This window comes from Armigeres subalbatus, chromosome 3 (assembly GCF_024139115.2).
Source record: "Armigeres subalbatus isolate Guangzhou_Male chromosome 3, GZ_Asu_2, whole genome shotgun sequence".
Classification (NCBI taxonomy): domain Eukaryota; kingdom Metazoa; phylum Arthropoda; class Insecta; order Diptera; family Culicidae; genus Armigeres; species Armigeres subalbatus.
In genome coordinates, this window is record NC_085141.1 from 39,127,167 (window position 1) to 39,150,019 (window position 22,853).

The following is a 22,853-nucleotide window of genomic DNA, read 5'->3' on the forward strand; positions in this document are numbered from 1 at the left end:
AAATGTGCGGCAGTGCACAGCAATCTGACATGCTGGTAGGTATATACATACATGCCTAAGAGCCTGGTTTTAGTAGGTCTAACAATTTCCTAAATTCATATAATTAATGACGTATTGACGTAATAAGCTATTACTCAGGTTTATCTTTATTGAGGTTTAACACATTTGAATCCAGTGATTTGAATTTTCCAACCGATCATTTTTTCCTAGCTCCCCAGTCGAAATGCAATGTTACAAAAAAAACTATTTTGTTTACTACACTCAACCAAGAAAACTACGGGGCTATACTTTGCTCAACTTGTTGATTGCGTGAATTGCTTACTTATTATGTCCTTAATTCAACTTATAAGTATACTTGCACCATGATCTTGTTGGGAGCGGCAACAGTGAAAAACAACAACAGCGGACCGAGAAAGCGAATCGGAATCGGATGGAAGAAAAAACTCAACCAGTCGCTTTGACTATACACGAACGAATACAATTTATTCATAACATACAATAATATAAACAATAATCATCGACAACACAACCATGGTGTGTTTATTTAGCCTTTAGCCTACAGTTGTCTCGAATATGAGGGGTGACGGTTGCACACTAAATTTATTTCCAACACCCCTCCTCAAATCGACAACCCGAATTTCACAGATTCTGACAAAATCACAGACCGTTCTTCGGAACATTTCACCAACTTGATCTCGTATTCAAGTCCAAACTTTCATATCAACATTCATATCAACATAAGTTTCATATCAACATTTTATACAAAAATTTTCGTCAAGCGTTTCTCTTACTTCGGCCCCTCCTAGCCGCAAGCCTCGTCAAACCTGTCTTCTCGGAACAATTTTTCAATTTGTCAAAAGTACGGTACTTCCTTCTTCCAAACACTGTCACAAACTGTTTTTCCAGAATACTAGGAATTCTGTGGACCTTCACCATTGCTGTACTTGCTTCACACCGTAGCTCACATCCAACCCATACTGCTTTCCATTGTAGTACGCAACGGCCACTACTGCGCCATTCCTCGTAATTTTCGCTTTATTGTCGAAGAAGCTAACTTCCATACCCGCTCTTGCAATCCGATTCACAGAGAATAAATTGCAACTAAGTCCGGGTACGTACAGCACATTCTTGACTTCACATTCTTTTTTCGTTTTTCCAACCGTTGAGTGCACTACCACATCGCCACAGTATTCCGCCAACAATTTTTCCCCGCTCGCTACTACCACCTCCACCGGTCGCTTCAGACGCCATTTCGTACGAAAGTAACTGCAGTTGTTCACCATGTGGTCCGTCGCTCCAGAGTCTAAGAACCACTGCATTCTTGTAATGTTTTCTTCTTTGGAAGCCATGAATACAACTTCCGCGTTATCCGAGGCACGGTTTTCTTCAACCACTATGTCTGCTTTTTGTCTTCGACTTCTTACTTCTCTGTATTCACTCGGATCCGATTCAGACATAATTGCACGACAATTAGCTTGCTTGTGTCCGACTCTACCGCACCGAAAACACTTGAACTTCCTCCAGCTCTGCCTACTGAACATGGCAATACCCTCATTGTCAGCTCCAGGGACCTGCAGATTTCTTCTCTTTAAATCAACATCCAGTAAACGCTTTTTCACAAACGGCATCGTTACACCGGCAGGAAGTGTCTCGATCGCGGTAACTACCGAATCAAACGACGGTGGCAACGTCAATAGCAAATGACAAATCGCGTCGGAGTCTTCAACAGCCGCACCACTTTCTTTTAACTCCCGAATCAAACGATCGAACTTAAGCAAGTGCTCCGATAAACTATTATCAACGTCCTCCACATACTTTAATGTGAGGAGCTGTTTCCTAATAAACAGCTGTCCGGCAACACCACGACGTTCGAACACCGCCTTCAGCGTGTCCCAAATTTGTTTCGGAGTCGAACAGTCTTTCACTAGTTCAAGCTGGCTGTCAGCAATCGCCTGAATTATCACAGCTTTACATCTTTTCTCTGCGGCTTTCCGTTCCACCATTTTCTTTTTCTTCTCCGACTTTACACTTGCGGAATCGTCCGCCACCACTTGCAGCTCGTTGATCTCACCCATCTCCCGGTGGAGACAATCCAGAAGATCGTACGTATCGAGGACGGTTTCCATCCGGAACCTCCAGTTGTGGAAGCCGGACCCGTCGAACGCGGCGATTTTCACTTTCTCGTCCATACCTGGGCCAATAACCTGTTGGCCAGAGAAGGGAACCCCCTCACAAAGAATAACAATTAGAGTTCCCTCTCTACACCACGGCAGGCTACTGACTGATAATTCTGCCAGCAGCTGCAGTTCTCTTTATTCAACAATAGGTATATACAATAATCCATAACAAACTTCCTTAATCTATACCAAAGAGCAACTACAACTAACCGGCGCCCGCTTCTTATCCATCTTCGATCTACAGCGAAGCGTCGCACACTACCTGATATTCCAACAGATCTTAGGGTCTGTTCAAATATTACGTAACGCGAAAAACGTTGTTTTTAAGAACCCCCCACCCCCTCGTAACAATCTGTAACAAAATTTAGAACTACCCCCACCCCTATGCGTAACGCGTAACAAATACATTTTTTTGAAAAAATGTTGTTTTTGGTAGAATTTGAACCACGATACAATAAATTATTATTTTTGTGTATTTTATGCTATTTTGAAGACACTAACAATTTTTTGAAAAATTTAAATATTTTTTCTCAATTGTTACGCGTAACAATTTCTTGAAGGACCCCCACCCCCTATATTTTGCGTAACAAATCGTAACAAAAATAAAACAACCCCTCATCCCCTATTGCGTTACGTAATATTTGAACAGACCCTTACACCCAAGATCTTTTGTCAGAACATTCAAAACAGCACCCTATTAAGCATTGATATTCCAGTCAAAGAGCTCTTTCAAGTGAACAAGTTTGTTAAAAAAGGCCGGTCTACTATCCATCCGTCTTTGTATTCCCATTTCTTCAGGTCAGTGGTCCACAGTTGAGGGTATTCAATTTTGTTTTTCATTCAAGTTAGTTGAATGGAGGGGTTTAGACGTGTATTTGCGATGTAGTCAAGTGATTTATTCAATCAATTGTAAATGACTGTAGAAGAGTTAATAATGAACACTAAGCTGTGAGACGGATATGGTTCAGTTGGACATGTTATGCCAATAAAGAGTAAGAGAAAAAAAATCGATTTTTATAGTACTTTATTAACGTGATTTTTTATTTCATAATTGTTATAGAAAAATGGTTAACCCGTATCGACCTGAGTCGATGGAAATAAATTCAAATTGCTGCCATTTCGTCATTTTTTGTGGTATTAGCCTGGTTTTATTACTGTTCTGCTCATACGGATCCCAGAATGCAGAATACATGTTGGGACTTGTAATGTGGTCTTCTTATCCGGAGTTATTCCGGTGCGTCACTGGGTCAGATGCAGTAAATTTGACCACAACCTTATGTTTTGGCGATAATCATTTTTTCAGTTTTTAATCTCTATTCATACCATTTTGTGGGCAGCAGGGACTATGTCCAAGGGCTTGACGATCCCTCCCCAGGCCATCTGCGAGTTGTGGGGCTTGCCTAGGATGTGGTGGGGTTTGACAGTGGGCCCTGTCAAACCTCTATAAAAAGCTGCATGTATCCGCAAGTAGGCTCCACCAAAGCGACCGTGTGCCGCTCAAAGCGCACAAGCCCAAGTCCTGGTGTTAGGTGGGACGCTAAACAGCCCTGACACGACGGCCCTCCGACGAGACAGGAGGTTTGCGCAGGCCCAATAAGCCGCCTAGAAAACCAATCATTACGAACAATATAAGAGATAATGCGACTCGATATAATCGGCAAAGACCTAGGCGACGAATACAGGATCACGATTGGAAGCTTGGAACATGGAATTGCAAGTCGCTAGGTTTCGCAGGTTGCGACAGGATGATCTACGATGAATTACATCCCCGTAACTTCGACGTCGTGGCGCTGCAGGAGATTTGCTGGACAGGACAGAAAGTGTGGAAAAGCGGGCATCGAGCGGCTACCTTCTACCAAAGCTGTGGCACCACCAATGAGCTGGGAACCGGCTTCATAGTGCTGGGTAAGATGCGCCAACGCGTGATTGGGTGGCAGCCAATCAACGCAAGGATGTGCAAGCTGAGGATAAAAGGCCGTTTCTTCAACTATAGCATCATCAACGTGCACTGCCCACACGAAGGGAGACCCGACGACGAGAAAGAAGCGTTCTACGCACAGCTGGAGCAGACATACGATGGATGCCCACTGCGGGACGTTAAAATCGTCATCGGTGACATGAACGCACAGGTAGGAAGGGAGGAAATGTATAGACCGGTCATCGGACCGGATAGTCTGCACACCGTATCGAATGACAACGGCCAACGATGCATAAACTTCGCAGCCTCCCGCGGAATGGTAGTCCGAAGCACCTTCTTTCCCCGCAAAAATATCCACAAGGCCACATGGAGATCACCTAACCAAGAAACGGAAAACCAAATCGACCACGTTCTAATCGACGGTAAATTCTTCTCCGACATCACGAACGTCCGCACTTACCGCAGTGCGAATATTGAATCCGACCACTACCTCGTTGCAGTATGCCTGCGCTCAAAACTCTCGACGGTGTACAACACGCGTCGAAGTCGGACGCCGCGGCTTAACATTGGGCGGCTACAAGACGGTAGACTAGCCCAAGACTACGCGCAGCAGCTGGAAGTGGCACTTCCAACGGAAGAGCAGCTAGGCGCAGCATCTCTTGAAGATGGCTGGAGAGATATTCGATCCGCCATTGGTAGCACCGCAACCGCTGCACTTGGCACGGTGCCCCCGGATCAGAGAAACGACTGGTATGACGGCGAATGTGAGCAGTTAGTGGAAGAGAAGAATGCAGCATGGGCGAGATTGCTGCAACACCGCACGAGGGCGAACGAGGCACGATATAAACAGGCGCGGAACAGACAAAACTCGATTTTCCGGAGGAAAAAGCGCCAGAAGGAAGATCGAGACCGTGAAGAAACGGAGCAACTGTACCGCGCTAATAACACACGAAAGTTCTATGAGAAGTTAAACCGTTCACGTAAGGGCCACGTGCCACAGCCTGATATGTGTAAGGACATAAACGGGAACCTTCTTACGAACGAGCGTGAGGTGATCCAAAGGTGGCGGCAGCACTATGAAGAACACCTGAATGGCGATGTGGCAGACGAAGATGGCGGTATGGTGATGGACCTGGGAGAACGCGCGCAGGACATAATTCTACCGGCTCCGGATCTCCAGGAAATCCAGGAGGAGATTGGCCGGCTGAAGAACAACAAAGCCCCTGGGGTTGACCAACTACCAGGAGAGCTATTTAAACACGGTGGTGAGGCACTGGCTAGAGCGCTGCACTGGGTCATTACTAAGATTTGGGAGGAGGAAGTTTTGCCGCAGGAGTGGATGGAAGGTGTCGTGTGTCCCATCTACAAAAAGGGCGATAAGCTGGATTGTAGCAACTACCGCGCAATCACATTGCTGAACGCCGCCTACAAGGTACTCTCCCAAATTTTATGCCGTCGACTAGCACCAACTGCAAGGGAGTTCGTGGGGCAGTACCAGGCGGGTTTTATGGGCGAACGCTCCACCACGGACCAGGTGTTTGCCATTCGCCAAGTACTGCAGAAATGCCGCGAATACAACGTGCCCACATCATCTATTCATCGACTTCAAAGCCGCATATGATACAATCAATCGGGACCAGCTATGGCAGCTAATGCACGAACACGGTTTTCCGGATAAACTGACACGATTGATCAAAGCGACGATGGATCGGGTGATGTGCGTAGTTCGAGTTTCAGGGGCATTCTCGAGTCCCTTCGAAACCCGCAGAGGGTTACGGCAAGGTGATGGTCTTTCGTGTTTGCTATTCAACATCGCTTTGGAAGGTGTAATACGAAGAGCAGGGATTAACACGAGTGGTACAATTTTCAATAAGTCCGTCCAGCTATTTGGTTTCGCCGACGACATAGATATTATGGCACGTAACTTTGAGAAGATGGAGGAAGCCTACATCAGACTGAAGAGGGAAGCTAAGCGGATCGGACTAGTCATCAACACGTCGAAGACGAAGTACATGATAGGAAGAGGTTCAAGAGAAGACAATGTGAGCCACCCACCGCGAGTTTGCATCGGTGGTGACGAAATCGAGGTGGTAGAAGAATTTGTGTACTTGGGCTCACTGGTGACTGCCGAAAATGACACCAGCAGAGAAATTCGGAGACGCATAGTGGCTGGAAATCGTACGTACTTTGGACTCCGCAAGACGCTCCGATCGAATAGAGTTCGCCGCCGTACCAAACTGACAATCTACAAAACGCTAATTAGACCGGTAGTCCTCTACGGACACGAGACCTGGACGATGCTCGTGGAGGACCAACGCGCACTTGGAGTTTTCGAAAGGAAAGTGCTGCGTACCATCTATGGTGGGGTGCAGATGGCGGACGGTACGTGGAGGAGGCGAATGAACCACGAATTGCATCAGCTGTTGGGAGAACCATCCATCGTTCACATCGCGAAAATCGGACGACTGCGATGGGCCGGGCACGTAGCCAGAATGTCGGATAGTAACCCGGTGAAAATGGTTCTCGACAACGATCCGACGGGCACAAGAAGGCGAGGTGCGCAGCGGGCAAGGTGGATCGATCAGGTGGAAGATGACTTGCGGACCCTCCGTAGACTGCGTGGTTGGCGACGTGTAGCCATGGACCGAGCCGAATGGAGAAGACTCTTATATACCGCACAGGCCACTTCGGCCTTAGTCTGAATAAATAAATAATCATACCATTTCGGTTCGGTATACTTGTATATAGGGATTATATTAACAGAACCAACAATCATGGTGACATCTGTTCCAGAAATGGCCAACAACAGGTTTCTTCGAAGTGACCCTTTGGGAATCGGCGGGCCCAAATGGTCAGTTCATTATTTTTGCTTCATACTAGCAATATGGGTATCAAACTTCAGCATTTTGCAAGTCAAGTTGGATTATGACATCCTGATGTAATGCTGGGGATATTGGCCACCCTGGGGTCAGTTACGAGGCCCTTGTGGGAGCTTTAGGAGGCATTGGAAACGGGTATTTTCAAAATGCAGTCAACTCGCTACATCTCGATAGCTCTCTTCTCTATCTTGATGTGTTCTGGTCATATTTTGTTCAAGATTTATAAATTATATTTATTGTTCAAGATTTTCTCTCCCTATGTCGATACAATCAAATTACTAGGCTTCTAGACCATCTTGGGACAATAACAAACACATCAAAATCAAGAAATGCATTAGTTGTGTTGTCGTTTTTCATAGCAACGAGTGTTTTCAGATCTAGTTCCCAAAAAAAACAAATCCAATACGAAAAACTTATGTTTTATTTTATTTGCAGTGGTGTAGTCAGAAATTATTCAGGAAAAAACCCTGATTAATCCGTTTAACGGTATCGGTGTCTTTCTGGAAATAGTATTTTTGCCATAACTTTTGAGTCCATACTCCGGCCCAGCCAAGTTTTAATATGAAATGATAAGACACGATTCCCATTCAAATGCAACTTGTTGGTTGAGAATAGGTGCCAAAAAATAGCTATTTACGCGCTTTTTGTACAAAATATAAGATTTTGACTATCATTTCTGAACCCAAAGTTTGATCTAGTCAATTTTCAACAGAAAGCAATGAAACTTTTGAGTCAATTGTCCGATCCATCCCATTTTCAATAGAAAACAGACCTAAACGATTTCATCGTCACTACGGCAACAACTAGTCGCCGCGATTCCATCATTGGGTCGCTGCAGGCAATGTTCCATTTACAGAATCGCATTCGCCAGCGATAGAAGTTCGTCGTGATTATTCGGTCACGTGTGTTTGGGGAAACCTTAATAGGATTTTCCATTAAATGCAACCAGTTGCAAGCAAATTGGATAAGGATAAGTTCCAAAAAATGAGTTAGATTTTGTGCACTCAAACACATAGACAGCACCCCAATTCGCCGACCATAGACGTTCGGTAGGTAAGGGAACTGTTCCATTTTCCATCTCACTGAACATATATTCATCTCATCGCAAAACAAAGAAATACAGCACCAATCTTGTCGCTTCTTTTTGCTAACACGCGTGCTCACTGGTGAAAAAAATCACAAAAATAAGAAACCAACCAAATTCCTTTCCATTGCTTTGTTTTTGATGGGATGGAAATAGGAGCTATGGGATGAAGTGCCGAACCGTTCCCCTAAATAATAATATGGATCTCTGAGCCATCTAAAATATGTTTGTTTTTGGAGCGAACATATGGCCTTTCGGTACACTTCGTCTCCGAAAGAGACAAAAAGAGAAACGGACTTCCACGGAAAAGTTCTTGAAGCGAGAAGTTTGTGGACATGTTCTAGAGAAAATAATTGATTAATGCAGTGGATCTTAACCTATTTAGTGGTACCCCTTCGAACTTTTTCATTTTTTGAGGTATCCCCTATTTTTTGTGAATGAAAATAAGCGTAGCTCTCAAGATATATGCAAAACGGACCTGAAAACTAACGGGATAAATAATTCTCCAAAAAGTTGTCTGAAATGTTCGTTATTCCGTGGAACTTCACAATTTAAATTACGTTAATACATCAAGATTCCTACAATACTTTGAGAACTTTTGGAGCTTTCCGAGTCTCTTAAAAGGAGCCTTCTGAGTATGTTGAAAGGACGCTGCTCAGCCGTTTGAAAGGAGGTTTTCAAGCTAAAAAATAATTCTGAAACTCTTGAAAGGAGGCTTTCGAGCTTCTCTTGAGGGAATACTCCCAAGGCTTTTAAAGAGAGCATCTTGGAAGGAGAATTCTAAGCCTTTTGATGTGAGACTTCCGAGCCTCTTGAAAGTAGGCTTGCGAGCCATTAGAAAGTAGGCTTCCAAGCCTCTTGAAAGAAGAATTCTAAGTCTCTTGGAAGGAGGCTTTCGAGTCTCTTAAAGGAGGCTTCTGAGCATTTTTAACGGAAGCACCCATGTCTATTGAAGGGAGGCTCTCAAGCATCTTAAAGCGAGCCTTTTGAAAGGAGGTTTCCAAGGCTCTTGAAAGTAGGCTTCCTATGTTTACGAGCCTCTTAAGAGGAGACTTCCGAGCCGCTTGACAGGAGATCTCCAAGCCTCTTGAAAGAAGAACTCTGAAACCTTTTAAAAGGAGACTTCCAAGCCTCTTGAAAGGAAGCTTCCGAGGCTCTTGAAAAAAAGGCTTCCGAGTCTCTTGAAAGGGCTCCCGAGCTTCTTGAAAGAAGGCTCCACAGCCTTTTGAAAGGAGGGTTCCAAGTCTCTTGAAAGGGGACTCCCAAGCCTCTTGAAAAAAAGCTTCCAAGTCCATGAAAAGCAGTCTTCCAAACCTCTTGCAACAAAGCTACTGAGCTTTCCAGAAAAAGACCTCTCAAATGGAGGCTTTCGTCTTTATATTCTTGATTTTAGTTCAGAAATATATTCTTAACATATTATTCAATATTTTGTCTCGATCAAGTAGATTGCATTGAAGCTGATTTTTTAAATTAGTTTTTTCGACGTTTTGTGCCTCTGATCTTTTGTTCCTCAGCTACTTCATACACTGTACCGCTTGGGATAACCAGGATTAAAAACACACATCCGCCATTACGCATTTTTGTCTAAGGTACCCCCTACCCGAGCAAAGTTTGAAATCAAAATTTGCTGTCATGATGTCAATTATTTGATTACTCCAGTTGATCTCGTTTTGTATGGATTAACGGTTAACACAGCAGGAATGAAAGCATATTTTTACACTGTGAAATCATACTGAAAACAAATTTTGCTGTCAATGAAATCAACATGATTACTAAATGTGATATGATATGATTTTTAATTTGATATCAAAATGAGCATTTTATTATATTACTAGCAGACCCGACGAACTTTGTTTCGCCTAAAATTGATTTATTCTCTGATTAGTTCTCGAGTTAAGCAGAAATGTGTGTTCCATTTGTATGGGAGCCCCCCTTTACAAAAGGGGGAGGGGTCTCAAACCATCTTAAGAACCTTCCCCGACCCCAAAAACCTCTGCATGTAAATTTTCACGCCGATCGATTCAGTAGTTTCCGAGTCTATAAGGGTCAGACAGACAGAAATTCATTTTTATGTATATAGATTTTTATGAGTTCCCAACTAACATTAGCATTTACACAGTTATTAATTGAAAGCTTTTCTATGTCTGATAATAAATAAAATATGCCCAGAGTGTCGAGACTGTTTCCCACCCGAAAACATCTTAGACTGGCCGAAACATGCTGGTGGCTTTTATTGAACATTCTAATGCCGTTCATTGAACATTTTTTACGTTTTTCGTTTTTCTGGAAAGATTGCATGTCCATGTTTCAGAACAGAAATAATAATATTACACGCAGAGAAATGTTTTTTTAAACTCAATGATATTATGTATAAAGACAACAAAAATAATGATTGTTCCCCAGCTAATAATTTTATTTGTTAAATTCAACAAAAAATCAGATTTGATTAGACGAAAAATATTGTTGTTTCTACAATGTTCCAAAACAGCACTCAAAATAAAAATTGTTGAATTTACAATATATTTTTTGTTTGTACAAAAAATATTTTTAATCCAAAAAGAAATTTTTTTGTTTTCAACAATATTTTTCTTAAATTAAAAAAAAATATTATAATCAAAAATTTATTTTAAATGTTGTATAAAATTTCTTGTAATTATCAATTATTTTATTTTTGGGTAGGCTTCGTGTGGAAAATAAAACCACAATAATTATATTTGTATTTTTTTCAAATATTTACTCCACAAACTAGTTACACTGGATTGCAGTAGAAACAACAATGAAAATTTTTGAATTAAATATATTTCAGTTTTGATTTTAAAAATAAAATGTTTGGGTTTAAAAAATATTTCAATAATTTTATTTTTTAGTTCAAAAAGGTACATTTTTTCTGCGTATATGTGAGTTAGCTTCAAGCTTCGGTTTATTTTCTACAATCTTTAATAAACAAAAAGTAACACGCTCTCCACATACTAAATAAAAGATTTACAACCGAGAGAAGAGTGGTTCCATATAGACCAGTTTTCAGAAGGTAGCTTTCGTATGCTTCTGATAAACCTTCATGACAAATAAATTAAAATCCATGGTATGAATAATAACCTATAAATATACGCAACGTTCTGTATAACGAAATTTAGGTTTGCGCATACAATAATATACTATACTCATTTCTATCAAGGTCACATCCACACATTTTTCTTAGCTGTAACGATTTACATGGGTGTTTTTACCTCATGTAACAGTTAAACAATGTAGCTAGCTGATGAAAAAGTGGTGATATTTCGTTGCCGGAAAACTCATGAGGCAAAACGCCTTCAAGCTGGTAGCTCTTTGAGAACAACAACCCACGACGTCTCGGCGAATCAGCATTCTGGTATGGATAGTGCGTGGAGACGCGTAGTACATTGTAGGTTAGTCCGCCTAGAGCGTTTTGACTCTCCGAAATATTGGATGTTTCATCAAATGTGGAAAATTTACATACAAAATGATGCGTGTTGTGATGTACGACAAAGCGTTCTCGGCTGAAAGTGCAAGTGTCGAACAAACATGCGGTGGCGGCGGTACACGAAGGAGTATTTTAGCCCAATTCTTGTCCAAAAGTCAAAAACATTTTTTTAAAAATATTTTATACTAGCAGACCCGACGAACTTCGTTTCGCCTAAAATTGATTTATTCTCTGCTTAGTTCTCGAGTTATGTAGAAATTTCGGTTTCATTTGTATGGGAGCCCCCCTTTCCAAAGGAGGGAGGGGTCTCGAACCATCTTAAGAACCTTCCCCGGCCCCAAAAACCCCTCCATAAAATTGTTCACCCCGATCGGTTCAGTAGTTTCGGAGTCTATAAGGTTCAGACAGACAGAAATTCATTTTTATGTATATAGATTTTTTATCGTTTTTGTACTCTCAAATATATATATATACTAATTCGCCATGTGTTTTTGAAACAATATTGTTTACTTGTAAGCGATACTTACTGTCAAAACTTCACCATAATTACAAAAGTGCACATTTTATCATGTTATTCTTAGTTTTGAACGATTTGTAAGAGGAAAATCCTCCTCCTTAGAAAATCCTCCTCCTAGTCTTAGGGGACTCCTTAGCCGTGTGGTAAGACGCGCGGCTACAAAGCAAGACCACGCTGAGGGTGGCTGAGTTCAATTCCCGGTGCCGGTCTAGGCAATTTTCGGATTGGAAATTGTCTCGACTTCCCTGGGCATAAAAGCATCATCGTGCTAGCCTCATGATATACGAATGCAAAAATGGTAACTTGGATTAGAAACATCGCAGTTAATAACTGTGGAAGTGCTTAATGAACACTAAGCTGCGAGGCGGCTCTGTCCCAGTGTGGGGATGTAATGCCAATAAGGAGAAGAAGAAGAGGAAAATCAACATAGGTATCAATAATGAGGGTATGTTAAACGTTTTCAAGCATGATTTGATCTGAAACCGATTTTTACAATTTGTGATCAATAATCATGATAATAATTGCTAGCTTTTTTCTACCTTTTTTACAAAATGTTTTGATAAAACGTTTGATTAGGTTCCAAACCAGTTCAAGCAACAAAAGTCTCCACGCATCCTCACGCAATCGTGACTTATTTTTATTTCAATACTAGCAGACCCGACGAACTTCGTTTCGCCTAAAATTAATTTAATCTTTGATTAGTTCTCGAGTGATGCAGAGGGGGGAATGGGTTTCAAACCACCTCAGAAACATATATTGCCTTCCCAGAGCCGTAGCGTGGATTCCCAGCGCCCTTGGCGAAATCTTGATTGGGCGCCCTTTTCTTACTAAGGAATTTCACATTCAAAGAGTAAACAAGATTCATGTAAAGTAAGTAAGATTAAAAGGTTTAGTGGACTTATGATGCTGCAATTAAAAGTCAATATTCAGTGGTATCTGGATTAGAGCCCCGAGAATTTTTGAGATATCGACTATTGCAAAATACGTAAGGAACCTCATGATGTCGTATGAATTTCTAGATTTTCGTATGGAATCTGTAAAAAAATATCTGAAGGATTATTAAAATTAATGAAATTCCTTCATTCACGAATATTATCCACTCCTGTTCATTGAAAGAAGAAAGGTTCAAAATCACCAATTAATTGCATATTTTTTTATGATTTCTCGAGCCTATGATCGAATACTAATAAACGCATCCACGTTCCGAGTCGTGGGTAGGGCAAATAGGAAATGTCGATTTGGGCAACAGCTCTGGTATTAGAATTAGTATTAAGCGATTACCACAGATATTGATTTTGGACTAATCACTATCTCCTTAGAAGGAAGCAAGGCACTCTCCAACAGTGGAGATTTCATACTAACTTTCGCAAACAACAAAAAAATCGTATGACTGTCAAAGAATCTTTTGGGAGCTCAGAATCCCTTACGGGCCAGATCAATAAATTGTGGAGGTTTGCAGAAAAACTTTTTTTTCGGTGGGCTTCTAATAATCCTATGCTTTATTTATCATAACTTCTAAAAAAAATAATTAATCGCATTTGCAGATTTCATCAACTTCCATTTTATCCATGGAAAACATTTAGAGTCTAAGAAGTAAAATTTAGACATCTTCGAGCGCTTCCGGGATTATACATTGTCTGAAGTCCTAAAGAATAATCAGTAGACTATTGCTTTTGGATCCTAGAAACCTCTATAATTATTGTTTAGGCTCTGATTAACTTTAAAGTTACCTTTTGCTTTTGCTTTCAACTTGTAACTGGTTCCGGAAGTCCTATAGAAAACCGGAATAGCTGTCAAAACTAAGACCAAATCATTCAATATAGTGATGTGGGAATGAAGAGATATTTTTAATATGCTCTAGACTACATAAAATATCTCTACCATTGGACTTTGCCGGCGGTTATTAATTTGCCTCTTTACCAATGAAGGGTTTGTCGAGACGAGCCAGCCTAGGGCTGAAAGTCTCGCTAATAAAGACAAAAAATAAATAAAGGGTTTTATTTCTCCTGTCGTAATTCTTGATTTTGGCGCCCCCCTAAGGGCCGGCGCTCTTGGCGGGGGCCAACCCCGCCAACCGCACGCTACGGCGGTGTAGCCTTCCAACTACTCCACATGCCAGATTTAATTCCATTTGCTTGATTAATTCTCGAGTTATGGGTCTGTTCAAATATTACGTAACGCAATAGGGGGTGGGGGGTTGTTTTATTTTTGTTACGATTTGTTACGCAAAATATAGGGGGTGGGGGTCCTTCGAGAAATTGTTACGCGTAGCAATTCAGAAAAAATTTAAATTTTTCAAAAAATATTTATTATCTTCAAAATAGCATAAAATATACAAAAAATAATAATTTATTGTATCGTGGTTCAAATTCTACCAAAAACAAGATTTAAAAAAAATGTATTTGCTACGCGTTGCGCATAGGGGTGAGGGTAGTTCTAAATTTTGTTACAGATTGTTACGAGGGGGTGGGGGGTTCTTAAAAACAACGTTTTTCGCGTTACGTAATATTTGAACAGACCCTATGATGAAATCGGTGTTTCATTCGTATGGGAGCCCCCTTTCCAAAGAGGGGAAGGGTCTCGCAGAATCTTAAAAACCTCCCATGGCCCTAAAAATCATTGCTTACAAATTTTCACAGCGATTGGTTCAATAGTTTCCTAGACTATAAGGGTCAGACAGACAGAAATTCATCTTTATGTGTATAGATGGGCGATACAAATATTAAATTTATTTTATGTCACCCCCCCCCCCCTTCAACTTTCCAAAAATATTGAGGGGGCGAAAAAAAATTGTTTTTTGCGATTTTAGTTTTTTTAAATTTCGAACATGTTTTTTTCTTGGCACGAAATATGTCATTTATAGACTATACATTTGTCATCAAGAGTATTTCAAATGAAAATAACAGCATATATATATATATATATATATATATCTATCGGCATAAATATTCTATATCCTATCCAGGTCACGCATATTAAAGGGACTCTTGCTTACAGATTCCGTCTAAGCTCCCTTGCAATATGTGGCCTACCCATTTCCACCAATGTTCTCGAACATCTACATATTTTTATCGGTATTTGATGGTTTTTATGTTGCTCGGCACACGCCATCCAGCTGAATGGTCGTCCGAATTGTAAATTTTAAACATCATCTGCGTTATCTTTGCCTATGTACCAGGGTTCGTAATGCTCACTCAATCTCAGGAGCACAGGATGCTCCCTCACGAAAATTTTCGGGGAGAAATCGTTTTTCGGGAAATAAAAACTGCCTGGAGAGTAAAAACCATTTTTCGCTCACTTTGATTGCCGCCAAACGTTGGTTTGCTCTTTTTCTTTCACATTCAAGTCTTCTCGTTGCATCATAAATGCAAATGATAGTAGCTTATGTGGAACAAATAACTTATCACTTCCATACAGATAGCGTGGTGGTGTGGCTAGAGTAAGCGCATCCCCACAGCTATTGTTGCTACTCTGGGTTCGAATCCCGGCTCGGCCATACAATTTTATAATTGTTCTGTGAAAATTCTCGCGAAAAGTAAATGAGCGGTTAAAGTGATGAAACGAAAAGGGATTTTCATCTACTAAGCAAGATTTTCGTTTATCTTCCAAGGCTGATTCTAGAGAAAAGATTGATGGGTGAAAGATGATCCTCAAGATGAACAACGAAAAAAGATTCTCCATTGGCCGGAAAAACGTTTGCTTTGTCCTCATTGAAACGAAAAGTCGAAACCTTGCTATGTACTCAACACGTTTCAAGATCGAGTGGTACACTCGAACTTTGGTGCGTGAATCAATCCGGTATAGTTTCCAAATACTTCGATAACTCGCAAAGTTATCCCCGGCTTGTGGTACCATGTCGATCCCAATTCCCAGTTCGCGATCTGCTGATATCAGAACACGCCCAAATTGATAAAAATGGTGACAAATCAATTTGACAGTACCTAAGTGTCCGAAATTTAACGTGAACAGACTTTATAATATCGTTTCGTGATCATTAGCCAATACTTCAAATTGTATGCCTCGGATGGGTGGTTTTTGAATAACACTGGCTGAGACTTGAAGACGCTGTTCGAAGTTCTCGAACCAACACTTCAGCTGTCCAAGTCAAAGAGAAATTTGAGGCAATAACCTCCAGAGCTTTAAATAATCGAATATTTTTGGTGAAGCCCATCGGCCTTCTTTGTCACCCTCACTTCGTACATATTCGTATTCAACTGAACATTGACAATTTCCGATCAAATATCAGTCAGTGAGTATTTATTTAGATTTCGTAATCTAATAAATTACTGTAAAACGAAACACTTAAATGATGATTTCAACAATTACCCACATAGATCTGACCCCGACGTTAAACTGAGGGGCAGTTTTAGTGCCAAATGTCAACATAATCAAGCCCAATTATGTTTTCTTTAAACGCAGTGACCATTCTCAGTACCAATCAAATGAATGAATATGTGAAGAAAAAACTGATTAAGTCATTCTATGTTTTGAATAGTCATGCGATGTTTGTCAATATTCGGTCCGAAGTTGCTTCGTGAAGGTGATTATTCTATGCTCTGATAACCTCCGGTTGCTACAGTCATCCTTTCTTCATCGGTCAGTCCACCCATGCCCACCTGTCCTGTCTCCAGCAGTGCCCGATTCCCACTTACAGTAATACATACCGTTGACGGACTCTACTTTACTTCTCTGATTCTTCACTTTCTTCACCTTTTGCTTCTCTACGCTCCTCAATCATCCGTCAGGTTACATCTGTAATCCATTCTTTTCGCTGAGTGAGCAGCTCACCCAAGTTTTCCCCGCCGAATTCGATAAAAGCATTCTTCACTGCCCACTTATCTTCTACGCTGCCACCTTCCAGAACATCCACTACCCGAGTTCTAAGATCTTCAACGAACGATTTCTTCACAGCTGGATCTTCTGGACGGTCTATTTTGATTCGTCGCCCGAGCATCTCCTGATACCGCTGAATCCGAGAAATGCGTTTTCGCCAATTAAAAATTTCGCCCCTAAAATTTTTGTATGGATCGTCACGCTGCTCAGAACCCCCCTCCCCCCTAGAGGCGTGACGTACTTTGTGGACGGCCCCTAAATACTAGTCCTGCCAACTAAAAGCGGGTCTGGAAGTAAGTAAAATGCTGCTGCCTGCAAACATGAGAAGCTGGCGCAGGAGGACCACCTGGCCGACGATGGTAGGAAACCCGCATCAACCGGCGATATTCATTCCCATTTTAATATTTCACAACGCCTGAAGGGAGCAAGGACAAATTCGTGGATGATAGATAAAGACGCGACATGTCAGTCACTCATTGATCCAGCTGATCCTCTCCTAATCCAGATATAGAGAAAGGTTGATGATTCTCCGACGGCAGCAGGCAGGATTCCGCCTCGGACGATCATGTGAGAACCGTTCTGTCACGCTTTGCATCATGCTGGAGCAGGTCATTTAATTTCAAGAGTCCCTCCATTTGGTACTGATTGACCACGGAATCGTGAGTGAGTACAAGAGTGAGACAAAGGTACATGTATTATACCTCTGTTGCTATTTCCCAACGTAGTCGACGAAATCATGGACTTCTCTAGCAGTCTACCTCCATAGAGCAATCGAACGAGATGATGATACTGCTCTACTACCGCTCTACGCTCTCTACCAAGTAGAGTAAACTTAAAGACCAGGTCGTATGCTCCCACTCAACAAACTCCAACTCCACAGCACAGTAGCAAACAGTGGAGAAGGTCGAAACCAAAGCCAGCCAACGTCGGACGGCGGACCAAGATCAACATATCCAATCTGTCCAGGTAATGCACCAAACCTCGAATACTCAACTCAATACTCTGAAATCTGTGATGTTATATATCAGTGAGACTTGGTGCGTATTAGTAGAGATCACATAGATTTGCAAGTATTCATCACCCGAAGTCTATGTTTTACAGCTCGGGCCTGCTGGTAGGCTCACAACTGGATCCCGAATACTGAGCCCCATCGACGATACAATATCAACTCCACAGTGTGAATGGGCGTAGACCGACCACAGACAACGTTAGAGCAGAGACGAAATCTGCAAGCAAGCGCTGGAAGCCGGCAGGACATCGCAGCAGAGGCAGACCCAGCCACCTGGCGGCAAAACCCTTACAGAGAAATAAACAAAGTTGATGAGAATGAGACCTGGGCTCAAGTCAAGGATGGAGATCCTTAACATTTGCCCCATGTACCCTAAAAGGTGTTCAGAACACAAGAGTGGGTGTGTGAATGCCACATGTACATGGGTGCTGAGAAAGAAACCAATCCTAGTGCTGTATAGCCTTTGAATTGTGTAACTTTGATTAGCTAAGTAATAGAGATTTATTTTCGTGAGGGCCGATCTACGACGGATCAAAAGTTTACTCTGAGACAAATCCTTGATAAATTCCGGGAGTACAACTTGCAGACACATCATCTGTTTATTGATTTCAAGGCGGTGTACGATTCAGTGAAATGGAGTGAATTATGGCAAGTTATGCTTGAACATGGTTTTCCGGCGAAACTGTTACGGCTGATTCGTATGAAGTTGGACGGATTGAAATCAAGTGTAAGGGTTGCGGAAGAAATATCGACGTCATTTGTTACCTTAGATGGATTAAAGCAGGGTGATGCATTGTCGAATCTACTGTTCAATATAGCCCTCGAGGGAGCGATTAGGAGAGCTGGCGTGCAAAGAAGCGGTACCATTATCACAAGATCGTATACGCTCCTGGGGTTTGCGGATGATATCGACATTATCGGGATCGATCACCGTGCCGTGGAAGAGGCTTTTGTACCTTTTAATAAGGAGACAGCGAGGATTGGACTCACGATCAATACCAGCAAAACGAAGTACATAGTTGCTGGCAATCAACGTGGGTTCAACGTGGGGATGGTGAAAAATTTAAAGTGGTAGAAGAATTTATGTATCTAGGAACACTAATGATCTGCGATAATGATGTTACCCGCGAGGTGAAAAGGCATATTGCAGCTGCAAATAGGGCTTATTACGGACTTCGTAACCAGCTTAAGTCTCGTAGTCTGCAAACGAAAACAAAATTTGCGCTGTATACTACTCTGATTCTTCCGGTGGCTTTATACGACCATGAAACATGGACGTTAAAGGAGGCTGATCGAAGAGCTTTCGGAGTATTTGAGTGTAAGATGCTGCGGACAATACTCGGCGGTAAACAGGAGAACGGTATCTGGCGGCGTCGCATGAATCACCAGTTGTACCAGGTGTATAAAGGGCTGGATATTGATAAGCTTATACAACACGGCAGACTACGATGGACTGGACACGTTGTTCGTATGCCGGAAGAACGTCAAGCGAAGATATTAATTAGTAAAGAACCCGGAAGAGTCCGCAGGCTTCGTGGAAGGCCGCGTAGACGATGGCTTTTTCCAGTTGAAGAGGACCTGTGGGCGCTCAATGTTCAGGGTGACTGGAAGCGATTGGCCCAGGGTACTGGAGAAGGGTACTCCATTCGGCGTAGGTTCATCGATAAGCTGTAGCCCATTAAGTTTGATGTATCAAGTAAGTAAGAGATTTATTTTAGAACTTGTTTGGAAGAATGTTTTATTTTTCATAAAACAAGTGGGGCGAAACTCCAAAAAAGCAAGGTTGTTTTCAGTGTATCTTACCTTGGAGTAAGATAAACCAATATCTGCAACCAGTTACTGATAAGACATCTTAGATCGTGTAAGGATTGGAAAGCGCCCAGGTAGCAATCGTAGTGCATGAGCCGAAATGGCCTTCTTACGACTATTTAGATACCCCGCAGCTGATCCACGCAAATTTCTTGCATGAGTAACATCCATTGCATCCTCTCTGCTGGTTTATCCGAAGCCGTATCTATGCCGCTAACAAGTAGCATGGCATTTCAAAATTTTTAAAAACGTGAGCTTGATATGACGAGCTGATATGACGTGCTTCACCGATTCTACTTCAAACTTCACCTATCTACTCCGCATAGTCCTGGAGGTCTGCAATTCCGAACCTTCATAAAACATCCATGTTCAGACAACAAATCTCTGATTTCAAAAGTACACCTGACCATTGCCCCAGTACAACCAATTTGAGCTTCATCCTTAACTTAAACAAAAGCTCAACAGCAAAAACTTTCTACGGAATTTCTACGGAAATAAAATTCCAGTATTTTTTTAATTATATAAAGTTTGTGCTAAGTTCATTACTGAATAAATATAGGGGTAATGACGGCTTTGGCAGGTTTTGTTCTATTATTGGCAGGGGGGTTTTTATGATTGATTATGCTCAAATTTGGCCCAAACATTCTTTGCATATCAAAGAATATTGTGGCCAAATTTCATAAAATTCGGTCGACAAAAACCCCCCTGCCAATAATAGAACAAAACCTGCCAAAGCTGTCTGTTCCCCTATTACAAATATTCATATTCTTTGCTTTTTCTTAACATTCTTTGCTATCATTTTCCATTAAAATTCCAAATTTTTCATGCAATTATTCCTATTTTGGACTTTTTTTTTCGTTTCCTTGTTATTTTTTTATTCCTCCCCTCGTGTTTTCCAAGAGACAAAGCTCACATTAATTATATTTCGCTTCCAAAGAGTTACACTTTAATGAACATTCATTCGTGATAGGTTAGGGGAAGGTGGGGAGACTTGTTCCCCGGGAGACTTGATCACCCCCTGTTTTATCGAGAACTAAAGTAATTTTGTTCTAGCGTATTTTTTAGTATAGATCCTCTAGACAAATGACCTTTATGAGGTGAGTTATTTTTTGGATTGACAACCTTATTTATCCTGCAGGGCGGTTTGTATGTTTTGACCTTCCTAAAGATTTTATTATTGGCCACGCAAAATTTGAACAACTTTTCATAACAATGACCAAATGCTTTCGTTTTTTCACAGCACAAAACCATAAATATGCTCAATGATCTTTACTGATGAAAATGTCAACATTCCATCAAAGTTTTAGGATATTTGGATTTGAAGTTTTTTCCTCAATATGGGGACACTTAATCCCTCATTACAAAAATTTGGCGAAAAAATAAAAAAAAATATAAATCTCCTTTCAGGCTTCTAATATTTTGTAGATTTGACAGATTTGATGAAGGCAGGAAAAATTATTTATTGCGTAGCATAGAAAGGGGATCAAGTCTCCTCAAATTAAAAAAAAAATCCGTGTGCTGTCGAATTTAATAACAAAAATCGTTCATGTATACGCACAGAAATTCGAAAATTCCGCCTATTTTGAAGTAAAAATATTTAAAAAAAATCTGAGGGCACCTTACACTCTCTCCAAATTATTTAACCCAGTATGGATTCTGGAACAGTATCTTCGTGGGAGTCAAACAGTGAATTAATGGCGTTTGTTTGTTTCTACAAATCTACTACAAATTTATATAGTCGAAATAAATAATCAAAATACATCTTTTCGGAAAATTTAGTTAGTCATAATCAAAAAATGAAGATTAACATAAGAAAGATCATATTATGATTCCAGTTGAAAATCGAATTTCGAACTCGCGAAAACCGATTTTATTGGCGTTCAACTTATAGCGCATCATTGCGCAACTAGTGTACATTGTTCGCAACCAGATGCGCTATACAGCGCACCAGATGCGCAGTAATAAAACTTGCGACTTCTACGAGAAAAAATGATTGTCGTGAGTTCGAAAATTCTGTTTTGAGCTGCACACATAATACTCACTGGCAAAGCCAGAGGTGGGCATCAAGCACGCAAGCACGCTGTACTCATATATGCGGTGGGTCGTTTCGGTATCGTAGAGTAAAATATAACGCGCCTCCACAGCATTTTGATTGCCTTATATGCATATCACATGCCGCCTATAAAAATACGAGCATATTTTACGGCTATGTCAAATCGTCAAATTTGTACAAAACAAATTACAAACGCACATAATCCAAATATATATTTCGATTAGGACGCTATGTCTCTGTCTCTATAGCACTCAAATAAGTGTTATATCCAATTTTATGCAACTCAAGGGACTGTTATGATGGTTATTGAAGCACTCATTCCGTTGGTATACTTTCCAGACTTTATGCAATTTTGGGGAACCCTACTCTACAGCTTCTTATTTAAGTATAATTCTACCCCGTGTGACGGTACATAGGATAAAATCTAGCTCAACTTGTGGTGACTTCCAGCGTTCATGTAGCATTCTATGCACGCTGTGGTCAGTATGCTCAATAAGAATGAATGGATTAGCATTTCAGTATAACCGTGGCATCGGCAACGTGCAGTTCGTTCAGTAAATGTTCGGTACTAGTGGTGATATTTGTATCGCTAAAACACTTAATTTATCAATAGTTACACACTCAAGCTCTTTCTCGTTTTCAAAATTAAACTTAAAAGTGACAAATTAAAAATTACTCTTTCTATTTTCGGCTATATGATTGTGCATTCCAATAAGGCAAAAGAAATCTTGTTCTGCGGGCAGTATTGTTCTATAATTGTTGAACTGTCACTTATAAGTTTAATTTAAGAATGTTTTAGGAATTAAGAATGTTCAGGATGATTATTGATTGGTGTAGTGTATGGGTTTGAGATAATCCGAACATCAAGTTCAACTTGTTTTTTATTTGACGTAGTTATCGTGCTTTGCTTAACCATGCGCGGCTAAATTCGCGAGAAAGTTAGAAGGCGAAAACAAATAAGAAATGAACACTCTCTCAAAATTCTTTAACCCAGTATGGATTATGGAACAGTATCTTCTTGGGAGTCAAACAGTGAATTAATGGCGTTTGTTTATTTCATCGAGAAGTTCGGTGTACTACTCCATGCTACATATGAATGAAAACAGAAACATGTGTAATTTCGAGAGAGAAG

At 40.9% G+C, this 22,853-nt stretch overlaps 2 protein-coding genes across 4 annotated transcripts in view; both read left to right on the plus strand.

Moving 5' to 3' along the window:
* Positions 1–22,853, plus strand: part of LOC134227317 (solute carrier family 25 member 3-like) — a 61,688-nt gene that overhangs the window by 753 nt on the left and 38,082 nt on the right. The window lies entirely within an intron of this gene.
* The window catches only part of LOC134227315 (sodium-independent sulfate anion transporter), a 44,683-nt gene that overhangs the window by 751 nt on the left and 21,079 nt on the right, over positions 1–22,853 (plus strand). Inside the window, exon 1 of one of the 3 annotated variants that reach the window (XM_062708700.1) lies at positions 22,264–22,286. The exons of the other annotated variants lie outside the window; for them this stretch is intronic. The gene's annotated coding sequence lies outside the window, so the exon portion shown is untranslated. Of the gene's footprint in view, positions 1–22,263; positions 22,287–22,853 lie in introns of those variants that run through there. 3 annotated transcript variants of the gene reach the window in all.